Source organism: Megalopta genalis, chromosome 14, assembly GCF_051020955.1.
Source record: "Megalopta genalis isolate 19385.01 chromosome 14, iyMegGena1_principal, whole genome shotgun sequence".
NCBI lineage: Eukaryota > Metazoa > Arthropoda > Insecta > Hymenoptera > Halictidae > Megalopta > Megalopta genalis.
Genome location: NC_135026.1, coordinates 9,732,397 through 9,751,270, shown reverse-complemented (window position 1 = coordinate 9,751,270; position 18,874 = coordinate 9,732,397). Strand labels below are relative to the sequence as shown.

Below are 18,874 nucleotides of genomic sequence, written 5' to 3'. Positions count from 1 at the left end.
CGCATAGGCCGGCGGCCCTGCAGACCGATCCAGAAATGGTAATTCGCGGTCCAGGGCTGCCGATGCGGGGGCGGGACGGGCGGAACGGGACCAAACCTGTTGATCCTCCGCCGCTGAAATTCGGCGGCGCTCGGCGAATTAAAATATCGAGCGACTTTTTCCCCGTCGGCGGAATATTAATTTGCAATCCGATCGGGACCGGGCGCGCAGCGGCGATTATAGCGGCCGGCTGATCGAACTTTCACGCGGCGCGCCGTCGACAAAAGAGATCCGATCTTATTGCTCCGGTTACGGCCGAATCTAGTTTTCGATAAAATATCGGCCCGTCGAAGTATCGGGGAATTTTCGTCGGACCCGTTTCCAACGACGCGTATCGCCGAGTTTCAATCGGGCGCTAATGCGGCGGACCGTTCTTTCTTCTTTTTTTTTTTCTACGAAATCGAATGCGATCCGGTACCGGCGATATTTATCCCCCGGGAACTTTGTCGAGGGAGAGCCTAATTGGCCGATCATTGCCGACTGCCGAGTGAATATTTTCTGGTACCAACGGCGATTTTACAGTGGCTGTAAACCGAATGCGTCGCACGTTTTATGGAACACTAATTTAGCAAAAATTTTGTGACGATGGTGCGTATACGAGTAAACCGTTTTACTGTTCGAAAATACTTTTGGTGTTTGGTATTTGGTGTATTCGGTATTCAGTATTTGGTGTGTATATATATATTCGGTATTTAGTATTTGGTATTCGGTATTCAGTATTTGATGTGTATTCGGTATTCAGTATTTGATATTCGGTATTTGTTATTCGATATTAAATATTAGATATTCGGTGTATTCAGTATTCAGTATTTGATATTCGGTATTTGTTATTCAATATTAAATATTAGATATTTGGTATTCAGTATTTGATATTCGGTTTTTGTTATTCGATATTAAATATTAGATATTCGGTGTATATATATATATTCAGTATTCAATATTTGATATTCGGTATTTGTTATTCGATATTAAATATTAGATATTCAGTATTCAGTATTCAGTGTATTTGGCATTCAGTATTTGATATTCGGTATTTGTTATTCGATATATTAAATATTAGTATTCAGTATTCAGTATCAGTATTCAGTATTTGGCATTCGATATTAAATATTAGATATTCGGTGATATTTGGTGCTCGGTATTTGGTACTTGGTATTAGATATTCGGGATTCGTGGTGCAGCCTTTAACCCAGTTGATCTTATTAGAGTGCTTCGTTATGTCCAATGTTTCTCTGCACTTTCTCGGAAAGTATCACTTGCTTTTGACTAAGACTATATCCTCCTTAAAAAGTACTGTATATTCTGTTTTATTTTATGTATGTTCTGCTACAGCTTCTTGAAAAAAGGCCAATCTAGTTCTATATTTGTGGTAATTGTTCAAATAAACTACATTCTTCCTGATTATAAATGAAAATGTATTTAATTATAACATGTATATTTATAGAAAAATAATGCTCTCCCTCATTATGGCCACGGAACATGCACATAACCTCACTCTATGCATATTTCGCAGCCACTGTTATCTTACAATATTAATCTAATATACACATTTGTGTTCTAGTAAAGTGTATAAGGTAATTCAAACGTTCTACACATGAGCCGTTTATTTTGAAAGTGGCATAAGTCACTTTACCGTAATGAAAAGTGGTGATTTTTCAATGTTTATACGAAATTATTTATACTGAGAAAAATATCAGTATCCTGAGATAACAAATACAAGTTAAATCTTCTCGAAAGTTAGCATCCATATTTTTAAACGTGTTCAAACGCAAACCCTTAAATATATCGACTTAAAAACAAAGTGACTTATGCCACTTTCAAAATAAACGGCTCATATAAAAGTCACAGATGTTTGGAAGATCTCGGTAGAATGCTTTGCAATTTAAAGAAACAGATGTATGGTTCCCATAGCATATGGTATACGCACTTAGAAGTATCTTAAAAAGGTCTAAGAAATAATGTAGCTTTAGAAAAGTCCAAAAAAATAATACAGCTTCGAACAAGTCCGAAAGATAATACAGCTTCATAAATTTTAAAAGGATCTCGGTGCAACAATTCGCGACCTAAAGAAACAGGATATCGCTACAGCGTTAAAACCGAGGGTGTCTCTCGAGAGGGACAGCAGGATTGAGAACGAATTTCCCGCGGTGGATCTCTTCGGTCCCGATAACCGCCGATAAATTCTACGATGGAACAACTGCAGGATTCATAAACAGTTTTCTCTATCGCAAGGAGCAACGAACTGCTGCAGGAAGCTCGCAACGCCGCGGCCGCACAGATAACTAAAAGCTCAGACGAAACAGACGTCCGCGAGCTGGGCAAAACGAAACGTAAATATCGCGATAGGGGGAAGAGCCGAGAGCGGTGATGCGCCGGAGAAAATTGTCTGCAATTTCTGACAGCCTTCAAAACGGCCCGCACACACGCATACATCGATACACTGTGCTGTCCGGCAGCGAGAGAAAGAGGTAGGGAGGAGGGGGAGGGGGGGAGCGCAGAGCCTCGAAAGGTTGCTACGATGGATCGGATTGGATTCGAGGTTTCTCGTTATTAATTTAATTACCGCTTGACAGTTCCATAATTAAATTGCTAATTTATCTGTCCAGGATCTGGCCGATCGTGTGCGCGCCCGGCAGCTCGATGATTGCTCGCGGAATGACGTTTCAATTCTTTCTCCAATTTTCTTCCTTCGTTTTTTCTTTCTCTTTCGCCCCACTCCTCGCATCCCACTGCTCCTCTCATTTTTTTCGTCCCCTCCGGCAATACCGATCGCCTTTTTCCCCCGTTGCTTCACCGCGAGCTGCGTTATTAATTCGGGGGAACATTGATTCCCGTGGCCGATCGATACATTTTGTTGCCGAATTATCGCGGAACTCGGAGAGTTTATGCAGTTCGTTGATTTTCGCGTGTTCGACGTAAGACGAACTTGGTGCGAAACTGTAAGGACAAGGTTAGGACAGTGATCAAAAGTTGACAATCTGCCTGTAGGAATGATCCGAGGATTTTATCTTTGAGAAGGTAATTAAAAAATTTGAAGTCCTTCATACGAAGTTTTACTTTTCTGCTTGACAATTGATTCGATTCATTTACGATAAAATTTATCGTAACTGAAAACATTGGGTTGGCAACTAAGTAATTGCCGATTTCAGTTATAGATGTCTCTCACTCCCATTTTTACGATATCTCCGTAAATGTTATATTATAAAATTATTATTATTATATTATATACTGGGCTTCGACCGCTTATTGGCTCGGCTGCCTCGCGCCTCGCCTCTCATTGGTCAGTGTTTTTCGTTAATAACTCGTTAACGATGCCTCTGAGAACATTTTTGCAAAGAAAATAGTTACTTCAAATGTCCTCAGAAACCCCTCATATCCTCATCTATTATTAATCTTAATTTTCGTCAAAATCGTCAACATTGTTACTATTATTATTATACGTATGTAGCACAAGGAGAATGAAATCTGTTAGTCTCAACAAAGATACAAATTGTGAGAGTTGTTTTCATTGTACGAGTATGAAGCAGTCTGCGAACGGCAATAATGTGAATAGGTTGGGAATGAATGCGTGGTTATGAAGTCGGCAGTACGTAAAAGCTCGTGCGGTATTATGTAGAGAGTGAGGTTATGTGTATATTCCGTGGTCGTAGCGCGAGAGCACGTGCCAGATAATTACCAGAGGATTTTTCTTCGGTAATTTCTATTTTTCCGTATACATTGTAATGAAACTCATTTTCATTTGTGTTTAAAAAAGCGTGCGGTTCAATCGAAGAATTATCACGCGAATTAAATTGAACGAAGATAAAGTTCAACGACGCGAGCGAATAATTCCCGTCGTGTTCACATACACAAGGTGTAAATAACAAAGAATTCCATGCGGAAAATATAATAATTCGCGTCTCTATTGGTTCCAAATAATTCGAAAGGGTCAGGTAACCGGAAACCACGCCCATTTGGTATAATTTATTAAACAACAAATATAACAAGTGTTCAGTTTCCAAAGGACTAGTTTCAGTTCAGACAAGTGTAGCGAGTTATTAATTGCGGTAAACGCCACCGAGGTTCGCCCATTTCAACTCGAGGTGGCAGTAGGTCACGTGACGCGACGGGACACGAGGAAAGTTCCGAGCTACGTACGCGGAGACTCCGCGTCGCGGCGTTGCGAATCCACGAATTCGAGGACGGCGCGGATAGAATAAAAACGAAAGCATTGCGAGAGAGAGCCGGTTGCTGAGGAGTCCTCGAGATTCCTGGAGATTCGGATCTCGGCCGCGATCCATCCTCGCCGACATCGTCAGCTATTTAAAGCTGGCGGAGAACAACGGGTGTCTCTAATTTATAAGCCTTGTTCGCGCCGGCCTGTTTCCGATCGATCCCTTTTTCTTCTTACCGCGGTTGGAATTGTATGCAAATCGGTCGTATTAATTAGCGACGGAGTGGGGGGGGGGGGCGACAAACCGTTCGTTCCGCGCGGCCGGAAATTCTCGTTAACCGCGGAAAGATTGACACCGGCTTGTATAATTAAGACGCCGGGATTGCCGGTGTTTGGGACACGGAATGAATTGCGTGCGGTTATACCGAGGACGACGAAGACGACGGGCGACGGGCGACGAGCTCTGGAGCCGGATAGGCGGGTGTTCCCGGCGGGCAGCGCCGTGGGCGGGGCCAGGCAAGGGTGGTTCGAAGCGTTTCGCGTTATTATTAGTGAAATCAACTAATTAGAAATAGCGCGGATTGCTCGTTAAAGATCGACCCGCCGGCTGTAATCACCAATTACTTCCTTAAGTAAGCCGCGCGCTGAACTTTCCTCATTAAAATTATTAAACGTTCGCTCGTATAGAATCCGTATTTAACCTTGATACGGGCTCACGCCTGGATGAATTTCCCCGGGACCCGTGTATTTTCCATTAATCAATCCGCCCGTGTCGTCTTACGGCGAACAAACCGTTCGGGTCTCTATCCATCGGTGATCTGACTCTGGTTTTTCGTTTAGTCGGAACATCGAGGCTGAGAATGGTTTCCTTAAGCTCCGATTGTTCGTTTAAAATGATTCGAATGCGTCAGGTTGTTTCTTGACCTGTTATTATGCAGTCCGAGTGATCATCTTGTAATGTTACTGAAGAAGGACCTTCATGATAGTAACCGTATCTTTGGCTATCATCGATGTATCTTGACAGAAAAATCATGAGACCTGCTCGAAAGTATATTCTTTCAAACCCGAAAATAGTCATCGCCAAAAGTTTGTTAGTTTCTTGTTAATTAATTATTGAATTCGAATAATCCAACTACGAGCAGCAGCGATCACGTTGAAACGCTGTTGAAAAGTACTTCGATGAAAGTAATCGTATCTTCGATAATAATGAATACATCTTGACAAAAAAATTCTGTGACCTGCTCGAAAGTATGCTCTTTCAAACCCAAAAAGAGTCGTCGCCAAAAGTTTGTTAGTTTCTTGTCAATTAATTATTGAATTCGAATAATCCAACTACGAGCAGCAGCGATCGCGTTGAAACGCTGTTGAAAAGTACTTCGATGAAAGTAATCGTATCTTCGATAATAATGAATACATCTTGACAAAAAAATTCTGCGATCTGTTCGAAAGTATGGTCTTTCAAACCCAAAAAGAGTCGTCGCAAAAAGTTTGTTAGTTTCTTGTCAATTAACTATTGAATTCGAATAATCCAACTAGGAGCAGCAGCGATCACGTTGAAACGCTGTTGAAAAGTACTTCGATGAAAGTAATCGTATCTTCGATAATAATGAATACATCTCGACAAAAAAATTCTGCGACCTCCTCGAAAGTATGCTCTTTCAAACCCCGAAAGAGTTTTCGAGATAACTCTGCAATGTTCTCCAAAAAGAATTCTCAAAAATCATCTTTTCCGCCCTCCTCAAAACCGTATCCTCAAAACCGCTGTTTATCTCGTCAGTTTTTAATATAACCTTGACGTAATCGGAACTTGATATTTTTACCAAGTTCACACGAACATCCGTAATTGTACACTCTGTATACAGGCGGAACAAGTCGTCACGATTCATTACAGTGTAATGAGCTGTTAACGGAGTATCCGTGTCGTCCGGCATTCCCGATGTAATTAATTGCATTTCGATCGTGCGATTCTTACGCAGGATCCTAACGGTTCCTGAAATTGCCGGCCCCGTTAGAGGATCGACTGTGCCAGTATTTGTCGAACCGAGGGGACGGCGACGCGATCGCCACGATAATAGAAGTTCACGGTACGCCGATCGCGAGACCGTTCCCGATCGCCCTGTTGCCGGCGGATTGAAACCGCGGACGGTAGGGAAAAAAATCGGCAGCAGATTGACCATGTAATGGGAGCGTGATAAACAGTTCTACGTGGAATCGGTTGCACGCCGCGTTATCTCGATTTCACGTGGCCGTTCGTTTTCAGGGAACTTGTGCGCCGCGATGACTCCGCGATCATTTTTGCCCGCGTTACGCTACGATAATCCGAGGCCAGCCCGCCGGCCATCCGCGCGAAATATATCCGGCTCGATAAACTCGCGATGATTATGGACACTCGCAACATAGTGGATGCTCCAGAATTTGTTTTGCTCGCCGTGCTCGTTTTCGCTGGAAACGCAAACCTGTCCTAAGGAACGATTGCGATCGCGGAAAATGGACCAGCTGCTGATCCAATATACCATGGAATTGTTTGAATAATATTTTATGCAGCGGAAGACGTTATTACACCTTTTACATACAGGATGTCCCGAGACTCACGTTACCATCGAGAAGACACGACGATGTGATTCCTTGGCTTATTTGGAACAACTTTTTCCTTCGCGAAAATGTTCTACGTGGCTCCGTTCGCGAGTTATCGACGAAAAAATACGGACCAAACGGAGGGCCTGGGGCGGTTTCGCGTGGCGCGGCATTGGACGCATGGGCGGGACACGCCAGTTCTACTCGCTCTCTTATTGGCCCACGTTTTTCGTTGATATCTCGTGAACGCAGCCTCGGAGAACAGTTTTGTAAAAGAAAAAGTTGCTTCAAATCACCCGAGGAATCAGTCTGAACAAGTAAACAAGACTCAGAGAACAACAGCATTTATTGTACTAAGAACTTATTGTTTTAACTTATTGAAATATTATTACTTAAATTTTATTTGGAAAAGAACGAATGGTTTTTATTTAATGGAGAGTAGAAGTATGAGAATAATTTGAAATTGCAGGTGGAACGGCGATAAAAAAAAGAATCCCCCGCGGGACGGGAAATTAATGGAAGCGATGATTAAAGAGAGAATCTAATAATGTCGTAAACAAAATTAGATATCCGGCGCCCGCGTTGGTAGTTCTTTCGGAGCGTAATCCGTTCCGTGGCTCCCCTCGGCTTCCTAAATCGGAGCGATTGTACGATCCGTAATAGCCGTAATTACGGCCATGCCGGGGCCCCATCTGCCACCCAGGACAATTAATAATCTAATCAGACGGGAGTGATTAACACGTTAGACACGGACAAATGCCGAGCGGTGGAACGGCCGAGATGAAAAGGCGCCGTACCAGCCTGCCTCTTTGTACGTCTCGAGCGCGGGCTCGGATCTCGCTCTCAAGAAAATCGATCGCTTAAGAGAAAGGAAGCGGCCTGAAAATTCTGATCGAGTTTTTTATAGTCGCGCCGACGGAAAACAATTAACGCTGGCCCGATGAAAAAGCTAATGATCGCGAATCACGATGAATATGATCGTAATTAACGAACGCCCGTAACGAATCCATCATTTTTCTTGCGAAGTTCTGACAGTCTACTCCGGTAGACAGTATTCGAATATTTATCCGATAACGACTGAAATCAGAAATCTGGGTGCCAAATTAGAGGAAAATTTTCTTTATTGTAATTCGAAAGAAATTATTATTGAAACACTATTTAAAGGCTGTTTGATTCTATTTTCATTTCTGCTGAAGACTTTAATTTTTTCTCAGTTGAATTACATGAATTCAATTAGAGTTTGAATATTGAATATTCAAGATTCAAGTAAATTGAAGATTCAGAATTCAGGAAGGCAGATTTTTCAATTAATTTCAAGACCGAAGATGGATCATTCCACTGAAGATTGAAGGTGTTGCAATTTATTCGGAGATTGAATATTATTCAATTCAAACTTCTTTCTTTAATTTCAGTGCACACTTCAATTGAAGATTGCAAATTGTCCAATTCAATTCAGGATTGTTCATTTCAATTCAAGATTTATTACTGAAGATTGTTCATTTCAATTCAAGATTAAATATTGAAGATTGTTCAATTCAAGATTTAATATTGAAGATGGAAATTGTACAATTCAAGATTTAATATTGAAGATGGAAATTGTTCAATTCAAGATTCAATATTGAAGATTGAAAATTATTTATTTCAAGATTCCTTAATGAGGATTGAAAATTGTTTAATTCAAGATTCAATACTGAACATCTATTCAATTCAATTTTCAATTCAATTTTCAATTCAAGATTCAATATTGAACATCGAAAACTGTTCAATTCAAGATTCAATATTGAAGATTGAAAATTGTTCAATTTAAGATTCAATATTAAAGATTGAAAATTGTTCAACACAAGATTCAATCTTGAAGACTTAAAATTGTTCAATTCAAGATTCAATATTGAAGATTGAAAATTGTTCAATTCAAGATTTAATATAGAAGACTGAATTTTGCTCAATTCAAAAGGAGATTGAATGTAGAAGATTCAAGATTACGTAAGTTTATCGAAGATTCAATATTGACGGTCGAAGATGGTTTTATCCAATTGAAGATTGCAGATTGAATATATTTCAATTCAATTCGAAATAGAATATTGAAGATTTTTGATTAGCCTATACAATTGAGGATATTATCAAGAGTAAAAATTGTTTAATCCAATTGAAGATAGAACATTGAAGATCGATGAATCCAATTCAAAATAGAATATTGAAGATTAAAGATTGTTCAAGTCAATGGAACATTAAACAGTGAACATTGTATAATTTAATTGAAGTCGGAATATTGAAAATCTGAGATCGTTAAAAAATAATTGAAGATTGCATAATGAAGATTGGATATCGTTGAATTCAAGACTCGTACAGTAAATTGAAGATTGAAAATTATTCAATTCCACTTTAAATATAAATTCAATATTGTTTAAGTGAAGATTGAATATTGTTTCGTTTAATTGAAAACTGAATATTGTGTATTGAAGATTGTTTTATTTAACTGACTATTGAACGTTCGCTATGTTTCACTAAAATTGAAGATTGAAAATATCGGACATTGAATATTATTCTGTTCAATTATAATTCAATTCTATCAAATCTAACACGAAGTTTTTCGAGTGAACACACGTTCGTATGAAGTTTCGTTTCGCAAGCTCAAAAAAAAGAGGTATTAATTACAAAGAGAGATCCGTCCGCTGGGCCAAGCATCCCGGAGGTTAATTAGGGGACGAAAGAAATAGGAAAAAGCATAATAACGGGAGAATCGCGGCGAGAGGAGAGGCAAAAATGGGAAAGACGTGGGTTCGAGATTTTTATGCGCGATCTACCCGCCACGCTGACCGGTCCGTGTAATTTCTTCTGCTGGTTTTAGCCGATCGACGCCGGCCTCTCTCTCACTCTCACTTTCCCCTCTCCCTCCCCATCTGCCTCTAATTGGTAATTAAGGAGAAATCGAAAATGGAGCGATTCGGTCAAGCGGCTCGCATCTCTGCTCATTACGCCGTAAAGGACGCGGCGCCGGATCTACCGCCGAACGTCCAGGACTAGCTCGATAAGGTCGGAGCAATTAAAAGTTGCCACGTCGATTCGTTTGAGAGCGAGCCTCGCCACCTACTCCACCCACTCGTCCACTTCGCACCACCCAGTTCGATTAGGATTTTCGTGATACGAGAAACGATGAATTGCGATATCGTGGAAACACGTACTCTTTTGCTCCTTTCGTTCTTCGTAAGGATCCCCGAAAAAAATGAAGTCCACTCCCGTGATTTTGAACCTAATAATGTCGTAAAAATTTGACCAACTAACTTTTCATTGTTTTACGAATCTCGTTTTACAAGGATGTTTGTTTTTAGGAGAGTATAGTAATACGGGTCATAGTCGACCCTTGGAGGTCAATGTTCAATTTACTCGACGATCTAACTTAATCTCCCGGCAATCATGGGAATAAGGAACATAGTTGCTCCTTGAATGTGTAAATAAAGTGAAAATAGGTTCATTGCTAAAGTTGGTCACACCCGTAACGTATGATATACAGGGTGAGCAGAACAACTTGATCACTTAGAATATGTTGCTCGCTTTATCGACCACATGAAAAAATATCGAATTGGAACATTGTCAGTCCCGAAATAACCAATATTACGATGAACAGAAAATTTTTCTCAAGCAATAGCTCGGGTCGATAACGCGACTTTCGCGCGGCCTTGGCTCCAAAACCGCTACAAATTCACGGTATCAAATCGAAATCGTTATTATCACCTCGCGTGCGACTAAAAAGCAACACGGCGAACGACCATTCTAAACGTCGTATCTCCGTTTCGTCGGAATAATTGTTGAAAAATGCATCGACTTGCCCGGCGAAAACCGCCAAGCGCGCGGAAGGAGTAAAGCACCGCCGTAAACCGGCCGTTTATATGAATGTATAAAAACGCGCGCGCGCGCGGGGATGTGTTTTATACAGCGATGAACCGCGGGAAATATGCTCTATAAGGGGTTCGATTCCGTTGAATAATAATGTTTTATTATATCGGGGCCGCGACGCGGGAGACGAGTACGACTACTAATTTCAGAAGTTGTAACTCCGGAAGAGCGTCGTTACCGGCGACGCCATCTTACCAGACTTTCATAATAAAAACGAATTCCGTCGGTTATCGATCCGCGGGGCAAGAAAAAATAACAGGCTAAAACGAGCAAAAAAAAAGAGAAGAGAGGAAGAGGAAAAAGTCACACACCACGGGGTCCGCTTTGTCGCGGACCAAGGGCCACGCTAATTGCCGGTATGTAAATATCGCTTCGGCGAAATATATTTCGGGCTAAACGCGGTCTTATCCATATTGTATCCGCGCGTATGTTACTATTAAGGGCAATTTGAGCTTCCTATTATTACCGGCACGTTCGCCGGTGTAATAATATGGCATTAAATCAAATTGCACGACCGAGACACCGGTGCGTTTCGTGCAAAAAAGTTCCTTTTCTAATTGAAATTTGATTGCATCTGCCGGGGCGACACGGCGGCAGGGAGGCGCGGGGGGAGAGAGACTTGGTGCGCCGGGGGGTGGTCGTATTTAATTAAGTGCCACTGCAATCGGGCCCGCTCTTCCACCTTCGCATGAAATTCCGCCATTGTGTTATTAAAAGACCATGCGATTAAAGAACACTTTCGCGCGATTAGCCGTTTCGTTGCCAGAATTAATCGTTGAATTGTTCTTCTACCGAGACGTCGGACGTCCGCGTTTGGAAATTCGATTTACCTTGCGAAGCTGGTTCTGTTTATTTGAAACGGTGGAACGGATTTTTCTCCGAACGATTCCACAGAGAAGGATTTTTTGTTAGTTGAGGTAAAACGTCGGTAAGACAAGAACTGACATTATAGTAACACATTCGTCACGAAAACTTGTATCTTATCTCGATTATCCGACAATCCTTCTCGCAAATATTGTTTTCACACGAAAACAAGCTCTATGCAAAATTTTAAAAATAAATTTGAAGCATAAAAGTTTCGAAGGTCACAAGAGGTCGAACATTCTTTGTCGAATTTCAAGTCTCGACTTTCTTCCCATCGAAAATCCTTCTCGCGAGCATCGTTTTAACGTGGACCAAAGCTGTTCGCCAAATTTCAGAGCGCAGTTGGACTTAAAAAATTTTCAACATTTCTTTTAAATCACCCCTAAACTACCACAGGTATAACCGTGTCGATAACGATCATCGTTGTCACAAAAAAAAATCAGACGCGCTCTTCGAACGGTTACGCCGCGAATTCGCGAAATTTCTAATAATAATATCCGCGGGTTTTTCCGGCGAAAAATCGCCGGAGAATTGGCTTTTAATCAGAGCGTCGAAATACAACCGGTGAAAAGGCGCGGAACAATGGGGAACGCTCGGACGTTAATGAAACGCGAACGTACGAAATTAATAAAGAGTATGAATAATAAAATTGTTAATCGGCCGCTGCGATAGTGACACGCGGGCAACGGTTTCTTCGGGCGCGGCGAAGTTTACGCGAAATTCGCGCAAACGAATGAATATTTCATGTTCCCCCGCGCCGCTGAATAGATGGTGTGGATCGAGAAAATTGAATAGCGAATTATTACATTCCATAGTAGGGAAAATGAGTACCGCTTTCAATGACGGCCGACACAACGGCGGTGGTGGGCGGCGCGGGGTGCCTACGTGTAAAAGGAGGGAACTCGGAGGGGTGAGGGTTAGAGAACGTAATTCCAATTAATTCGACCCAACTGTCTGCAGCGACTATTCAGCCCGTTATACGCGGTGTGTTTCTAAAATTATATAAAAAGACTCGGCAACTTTTAATCATCCGCGATAGAATTTTTATTAACGCGAACCATGAAAGATACCGGGACAATACTTCGACGAAGTACGACTTCGGAAGCCACCGACTTTTCGTGGCAATTATTGTGAAATTATAACCGCGTTTCTAATTGTGTACATTCGTGACTATCGCAGTTAAAAGAGGTACAGTATCGCATCTACTGCAGGTTCCTACTATATCTACCTTTCATGGAACATCGGTGACATTGGGATAACATTGTGTCAAATTATATTTTACATTTTGACTCAACCAATTGTACAGAATTTATTGTTACACTGTAAGTACAATTACAATTGTTTATGTTTCTAAGTCTGCAGTTAAAAGATGCACAGAAGTGTATCAGTGGCATGATCTTACTACATGTAATTAACATGAAACGTGGATTATATTGGGATAATACTGTATCAAATTATATTTTACACTGTAAGTCAACGAATTTTCTAGAACTTTTACTAGAATTATAACTGCAAATATAATAGTGTACATTTATAACTATACAGTTCAAAGAAGTACAGTAGCGCCTCCATTGTAGGTTCCTACCATATCTACATAGCATGGAACATGAGTGATACTAAGACAATATTGTGTCAAAATTATGCTTTACACTTTCAGTCAACCAGTTGTGTAGAACTTATTGCAGACTTATAACTATAAATGTAATAGTGTACAGTTATAACGATACAGTTGAAAAAAATACAATTGTACCTCTCTATTGTAGAATCCTACTATATCTACCTAACATGAAACATGAGTTATGCTAGGATAATAATGTGCTGAATTTGCTTCTCACATTTTGAATCAACCTATTTTGTGAAAATAAGTGAGTAATAATCGTAATTAAAATAACAATAATAAAAATAATAATAATAAAATAATAATAAAATATGAAATAATAATAATAAAAATTAAAATAATCGTAATTACATTGTGTACATTTGTAACTATGCAGTTGAAAAAATACAGTAGAAGCACAATTACATTTAGAATCTTGCCATATTTATCTACCATGGAATATGAGTGATGCTAGGTCAATATTGTGTCAAATTATGCTTTACACTTTCAGTCAATCACTTGTGTAGAATTTATTGTAGAATTATAACTGCAAATGTAATTGAGTGCAGCTATTGGGTGCTATGCAATTGACTGCTAGTGTTACAGTTAAAAAGAGTACAGGAATCCCTCTGTTATGGGATCCCATCATCTCTGACTAATCTAGACTGCGAATTTTATGCATTTATGACAAAAATTCATAGATCAAATACAAAGTTGTAAACTTTGTTATAAACAGTTCTTACATAGAGAATGACATTTTTATCTAACTTCTGTTTCTTACAATCGACCTAGACAATTTTTATTTTGCACAAAAATGTGAATGTGAATGTACCATGTAAATACATATCACACAGCTGGTGTTCGTTGCCGTATTTATTCTATGAATCAATAACGATTCAATCCAACACAAGAATTAATTATAAGCAGCTGTTTTATTATCCGGACGTTGTAGGACAGGAGAAGTATCTAAAAGCGGAAAGCGGCTGAACTTTCGCCTTGAGCGACACACGAAGGTTAATGAAAGATAGTCCTTTCGCAGCGGTGTGGTATCGATTACTCTGTCAAATATAGAAAGTTCGAAATGGACGCCGCAATTCAGAGCTCTATCCTTTAACCCTCGCCGATGAAATTGGATTTTGCAAGCTGACGTAGGAGAAGTATCGAAACAAGTCGAACTGATCCGGGTTTACTTAAACCGTTACTAAAAATGTTTTTAGTGTTCCCGGAACACTTCGAATAAAACTTGCCCCGTACCGTGTACGGTGCATTCGATGATCGATCGCATTTAAAACATTTTTCGACACTCGGCCAATAACCGGCGGACCGAGTCGAATGTCTTCTCATCGACGAGGAAAATTGCAGTGCACTAGATGCTCCGTCGAGCTATATAATTCGAGCGTTCGATAAAACTGTTGCCATAGTTCAATCGCGTCCCCTAATTGTTCCGAAACTCGATCCCCTAATTCTGTCGAGCACTTCGTCTCGAACGGGAAACGAAACAAATCCATCGAGTTCATACTCGAATCGTATGACGAATCGATTTCAAATACTTAAAAGTATCGGTAAGCGATATTGGTAATTGCAGCTTTATAGTTCTATTGCAGAAGACGATCAGAATTTCTATCATTTTAGGATAAATATACGATTTGATAAAATAATGTAAAAATATAATAATGCTAATAAAAATATACGATTTTTTTGGATGGCCTTGGAATATATTGTCAAAATTATTCTTTTTCTGCCAAATTCGTCGCTTTGTCTTAGTTTGCGAGATATTCGCGAAAAGGCTGTAGATCTAACTTTTACCTAAACTATGCTTATAAGGATCACAAAGTTACAGTTTTCGAGATTAGGTTAGGTCTGACGAAGCAATGTACATACACAACAGGTTATGAAAGACCTTTCTAAACAGACCTTTTAAAACAGGTTATGAAGACTTAATCCAGACCAAACCTGTACTCGCATCGTTCGTGACATTTTAAAAATCGATCTCGAAAATTCTAGAAAGGATGTTGAAAGTGTAGGTTAAGTCCGAGTGAGATCTAGGTTAAGTCCAGGTTTCGTTTAGGTTAGGTCTGGATTAGATCTACAGTTTTTCGTAAATATCTCGGAAACTAAAACAGAGCGAGATGTTTCACAAAGGAAAAAGTTGATCAAAATAGTATCATTGAAAACCATAACATAACCAAAAACATATTTCAAGGCCAATAACATTGCAGCTGTAGGGCTAGTAACTTAGTATTTTAGTAATACTTTGAGTAAGAATGCACTATACATTTTAGCAATAACACACTATACATTTTAGTAATAACGCATTATATATTCTAGTAACAGTACGCAATACGTTTTAACGCGTCATTTACGTTTAACTCTAGATTTACGGAGCACACTAAAAGCAGTTGTTTTATATTAGTTTATAAAGATAACAATAAGACATTTATTCTGATTTTTAACGAGTGCTATTGTAATATTTTTTGCAAGTAACACATATATTAAATAAATAACTCATAAATGTATCTTTACAATTTGAATAATCGTAAATTAAAGAATTCGATTATCATTTTGACGGGTTATTTAATCAATAACTTTAACACCGTCAGAAATGCAAACGAATGTAAAAAATTAAGTTTTCAATTTCATCAGCTAAATTTGACTTGAAAAAATTTCCGGCGGTCAACGAGTAAAAGAAAGCCCGAGTTAGAAATCATACCGCAGAACCACCGCCCCCACTCACATAACCTAATCGGGTTTCAACGATGTACTTTCCGGCGAAGCAGGGTCAGCTGCGTTTCACCAAGAAATCAATTACCCAGCAGCTGGCCGAAAGAAAGTAAAACTGACGGCGGACGTGTGTAGTTCTAAATGCGATTTAGCTGACACGGCTCTCCATTAGCCGCTGTTTCCACTGCTCGTAAACATTGATTCTGTTACAGCGTTATTTCTCCCGTCGCACGACAGGACGCGACACGACTCAAAGCGGGGATGATGCTCTGCCATTACAGGATCTCGCACAATAGAACCCTGATCCTCGCAATGGCCGCGCTGATTAGGTGACAATAATCGTATTTGCTTGGTGAAATACGCGACGCAAAAAGCTTGGCAATCTTGAGCTACAATAAAGACAATTAGGCCAGATCTTGTTTCCTTTCCGGTTTAATGCATTCGTCGGGTTCATTAGAATGTTCATGCAGCGGGCAGAGTTTATCAAGACCATGGTGATCTGATTTCATTCAGACTGCGGATTTTATGTGTTTACGAGAAAAATGCATGGATGCAGTTTAAAATAGAATTCACCGAAAAAACGAAGGTACGACAATCACTGGTACACTGTGGTTTTTATACGTTTATAAAAGAAATAGAGAAATCAAATACACAGAGCGATGAAGACAGAAGCATTTTCAAAATAATGTTGCATTACCTTCAGTATATTATTGTCATTGAAACAAAACGTACGTCTGATTTCTGTCTTTTTTTTATCATTGATGAGGAAAATGTTTAATTTGCATGAAGATCTATAGTTTAATCGTTACAAATAAGACAAGATTCCTGTATTTGAGTTGTTTGTTTTACATCTTTTTTTTACAATAGATAAAGCAGATTTTTGTTTTCCATAAAGATTCTCAGTTTACTATCTAATTAGGTTATAATTCAGATTACTTTTTCCCAAGCTGACTTCCTTAAGTGAGTTAGTACAAATGAACTATTATTTGAAGTAAATTAATATAAGTCAGTACCTTATAATCTATTCGAGACGGATATCTGCATGTGAACAATATTAGAACTATAGATTTTGACGCAATAATTGTCTCCTCTTTTTCCTAATATTTGAGGTTATGATGCGTAATTTAGTACACTGCGTTCATGTTGACTTTGCTCATAAAAGTGTGTCAAATAACCATTATCCCTATGTAGTCTTTGTAACAAACACGTTTTTCATATTGACCTTGTTCGCAAAGCTTTGTCAAATAACCATAATTTCTAGTCCCTGTAACAAACATGTTTTTCTTCCTATCTGCATTCAAGAAAGTTCGTCAGATAACCTCTATTTCTAGTTCTCGTAATGAACACGTTTTCCTTATTGACTTAGTCCACAAGACTTTATCGAATAATCCTTATTTCACGTTTTTCTTATTAACTTTGTCCACAAAAGTTTGTCTAGTAACCATTACTTCTAGTTTGCATAATAAACACATTTTTCTTAGTGATCCTTTCCACAAAATTTCGTCAATAACCATTACATAGTTTCAGTCTTTGTAACAAACACATTTTTCACATTGACCTTGTTCGCAAAGCTTTGTCAAATAACCATAATTTCTAGTCCCTGTAATAAACATGTTTTTCTTCCTATCTGCATTCAAGAAAGTTCGTCAGATAACCACTTCTCGTAATGAACACGTTTTCCTTATTGACTCTATATCTACAAAACTTTGTCAGGTAATCATTATTTCTTGTCTTTAACTTGACCAGCCTATAACTCTGACATAACCCTATAAAAACACATTTTTCTCACAGACTTTGCCGAACAAATTTTCCAAAAAATCGTCACGGTGCCCGGCCCGATCAACCGCTCTCCGAACCAACCCAATCCAAAGACCCCGTTAGCACCTCCACCCCCCGGTTCACCAGCCGCGAGGATAGCGGCGGAAGACAAAGGTGTTCGTATCGCTATGAAAACAACGGGGAACAGCGTCGCCGGCAATCACGCGTATTCATTAACGCGGCGGTGTCTCGCGACTGGTTGGTCGCGACCCCTGAAAATCGAGGGGCGGCCCGGGGTTGGTCGGCAAATTGGACAAGTCCGTGAAGGTGGTCCCCGCTGGCTGTCGGTCCGTGAGCTCGGATTTTTAATCGCGCGACGCACTAACGAATCTATTTAGACGCTGCGGCTCCGGCGAAGGGTGTGCGCGGGGTGCCGGGCGAGCGCGAGGAGGACCGGGATGAGAAGGATGAGGCGGAAGGAGAGGGTGGACGGTCGGTCGGGCCCGGGCAAGCAGCAGCAAGCCCTTCGCGCTCGCTCGATACAGGGATCTTGGATAAACGGACAAACGAACCAAATAATTACGCTAATTAAAGCCGCCCAATTTGCGCTTTAGACAATTAAAGTGGCGAGGGTAAGGTGGTCTAACTCATTAACAGCCCCGGCGGCCCTGCTCCGCGCACCGCTCCTGCCGCGCCGCACCACCCCGCGCTGTTCCGCGCCGTGTGTGCACACACGCGCGCCCGCACCGTGTGTGAATGCGTTCATTTCAGCGCGCCCGCGCGTTTCCATGTTTCCCTCTTATTCTCTCTTGTTAGCGACGGGGCTGATCTCGCCCTCCCCCGGGCCTCTACTGCCTCGAGGAACGGGGAAACAGACAGACGGATGGAACGAGAGAGAGACAGAGAGTGGGGAGATGAGGCGGGGAAAAGATGGCGGGGGTGGTAGCCAAGTTGTTTCGTGCGCCGTGAAACGAGAACACTGGAACGAGAGAGAGTGGCGCTTCTAGTCTCGACGCGGTGTATGCATGGTCATACGAGAGATCATCTAATTCTTTCCGATGGCTCGAGCGATCTAAACGTCTGCACTCTCGCATACGAAAGTGATCTTACACTGGTATAACTTTGACTTCTACGCCATATGTTTAAATAAATATATACTTTGAAGTATCTTTATAATAATAACTTATTAATAGTAATAACTATATATTACATAGTTATATATAATATATATATAATATATAATATATAGTTATATATATATATATATATATTAT

General features: G+C 40.3%; 1 protein-coding gene across 6 annotated transcripts in view; it reads right to left on the bottom strand.

The window, feature by feature from the left end:
- Positions 1 to 18,874, bottom strand: part of LOC117225653 (uncharacterized) — a 1,038,968-nt gene that overhangs the window by 27,751 nt on the left and 992,343 nt on the right. The window lies entirely within an intron of this gene.